General features: G+C 41.7%; 1 pseudogene; it reads right to left on the bottom strand.

Moving 5' to 3' along the window:
- Window positions 1-614: 614 nt before the first annotated feature.
- Window positions 615-1,695, bottom strand: LOC116742618 (annotated as a pseudogene).
- Between the last annotated feature and the right edge of the window lie 1,010 nt (window positions 1,696-2,705).

Genomic DNA, 2,705 nt, shown 5'->3' with positions numbered 1-2,705 from the left:
AATGGATAAAAGTCTCTTGGGCTTTTTTTCGACAGTTATTTCCAAGTTTTTCTTAGTTGTATCTGACAGTGTTATAAATCCATTCATCTTGTTAAAGCTTTTGTGGAAACTAACTTGTTAAAACAAAACTACCACTTGACTTTGATAAGTAAAAGGGTAGTAATGCTTTATAACAGCCTTTTATTTCAAAACATGATGCACTTTGTCAATTTTTGAATAATGACTTTGTGGTCTTGGATTTATGATTAATTCATCATATTCATTGACAGGTTATTGTATTTTGGAGGTACAGAGATGTCCATGATATTCTGAGCTGCTGTAATTGATCAAAACTTCTTAAAGGGAAAGAAAAAATATTCTTTTGATAAAACGCAATGTTAAAAAATATAGTCACTCTATGGTGACTGGCCCCTTTCTGTTGTTTTTTTTTTTTTTTTACTTCTCTGCTTTTATTCTGCAAAGAAAGGGATAGTAGCAGCTTTTACTCTAAATGATTTTGAATTAGCCACATAATTCTTATGCAGAAACATTATTTAAAGAATAATTCTTTCCCCTCCCTAAATATACCAACATTTCTATTACAAGGTATGTAAAATTTTACAGTATTTTAAATCTTATGTTTTACAAATTATACTAATCAAGTATTTTACTAGCATCAGATAAATATCAAGCACGTCCCAAACCTGCTGACAAACCATGTTGAGAAACAAGTATCTCTCTGGACTTCTCACTGGTAAACAGAGGCTGTAGGCAACATGGACTGAAGCGAAGAAAAAGCTTAGTATCCAAGCAGTTTTCTACCTGTAACCAGGCCTCCAACCAAGGTGGAAACCTCCTACACTTGGTGCCTTAATAAAGCTGATAAGCAGCTGCCAGGAGACCTGTCAGGTAGACCAGGGACAGCAAAGTAATGGCAACTACAGGCAAGGTTTTATTCACAATCTCAATAGGAATCTTGTAAAAGTCACTCTGCTGGTTTCTAGCATATGGATGAATCACACCTCGGACAAAAGAATAACGAAAGAAAAACGTGGCCAGGCTACCACCACTGGCCCTCTCCAGAGAGTAAACAGTCGCAGGGGTAAAATTTCAATCTCCCTAGCTGATGATAATGATCCCAAGTCAATGGGAATTAAATTCAACTGACCAGCAAGTTCAATAACCTGCTGTCAAGCTTGAATGTTGTTGCTACATAGATAAACCTGCAGGCTGGCAGCCTTAGGTCCTAACTGAAGTGCCCAAGCTGAGACAACAGTAAATCCTTTCACAATCAAGGAGTCCAGGAATAATGAAGCCAAATATTCCACATTGGATTCTGGGTATTGGTTTGTCCTCATGTTATTGCTCACATCAATCAAGGATTTTACCCATAAGCAGATGTCTCAGGTCCCACAGGGAGATGTAATGTTCTCTATGTATGGCAACATATATTATATTTACTTTTATTAGAGCATCTTCATGGTGAGTGACATCTACTGCATGAGGAAAAAATTCAGAAGCAAACTTAGGATTTCTGCTTCCTATGACAACATGATAGCCACATCTAATAAGTCGAATGGTCAGGGATTTAGCAAAATCCCCACTTCCAATTACACCTACAGAGACTTTCTTTGCACCTTTGATACCACTTATGCCATTAGGCAAAAAAGTTTCGCTAAGTTTCTTGGGGTTTTCCATCATAGAGATCGATTCCATGATACGGACTCTTCCAAGATCACCACGGATATCCTGAGAATCTTGTTCAAATGCCGATTCTGATTCAGTAGGTCTGGAGAGAGGCCCGAGATTCTGCACTTCCGATAAGGTGGTGCCGATGCTACCGCGGGCCCCTCTTTGAACAGCAAAGTTCTCCGCGCCCTCTGCGGGGGGCAGAGGCGGGCCTAGCAGCTCCCCTGGAGCAGTGCCGACTCCCCGGGGTCTCCCCAGGGGCCTCCCAGGGCTCTTCGGCCTAGAGACCCCGCCCCCGGCCCGCGGCTGGCAGCTTCCCCACCTCCGACTGGCCCCTTTCTATAATGCGCCCTGTCAGTCTCTCCCTTCTTCCTGGGTCACATCAGAAAACTAGATGACAGCATTTCAGAAGCGGTCCCACTGCTGCTGCTGCTGCCACTCAGAGGATGTGAAAAATGTACAGCCAGTAGTATGGCTCAAGCAGTGGGAGGTAAAGGGTGCATTTTCAATGCAGTGATGAGGCAACAACAAACTTTATAGCAGATGAAATGACTATTTTATGGACATGCAATGGAAGAAAGTAATATTTAAGGGGGAAAGATAAAACAAGACAGAGAAAGCGACAGTATTAAAAGAATGGAATCAAGCACAAAGACAATTTCTGTGGCTGAAAAACTTGACAAGCAATTCAGGAAATATCTGGAAAGTCCCATCCCTGGAAGCATTGCTCTATAGCTGTGTTCTCCTCTCTTGCTGCTGTGGTCATCAGTTTTAGAAAACAGTTCTTTGTGAATATTTTTATGTTCCCTACCAACTAGTTCCCGCCCCACTGGGTGACATTCTAAACTGGCCTCTGTACAAGGAGGGCAAGGAGATACCGAAGAAAGAGGCAGACCACTCCAAATTGGTAGGTGGCAATTTAATGAGCAAGGGGAACTTACATACTTGTCTTGAGCAGCTTCAGGATGAGTAGATCTCCACACCCATCTGTCAGAATCTTAAATGCTCATACAGAGGCCTTAACAGGGTTTGGTCAT

Source organism: Phocoena sinus, chromosome 1 (genome assembly GCF_008692025.1).
Source record: "Phocoena sinus isolate mPhoSin1 chromosome 1, mPhoSin1.pri, whole genome shotgun sequence".
NCBI lineage: Eukaryota > Metazoa > Chordata > Mammalia > Artiodactyla > Phocoenidae > Phocoena > Phocoena sinus.
Note: the sequence above shows the minus strand (reverse complement) of the source record. Positions and strands in the feature narration are given on the sequence as shown.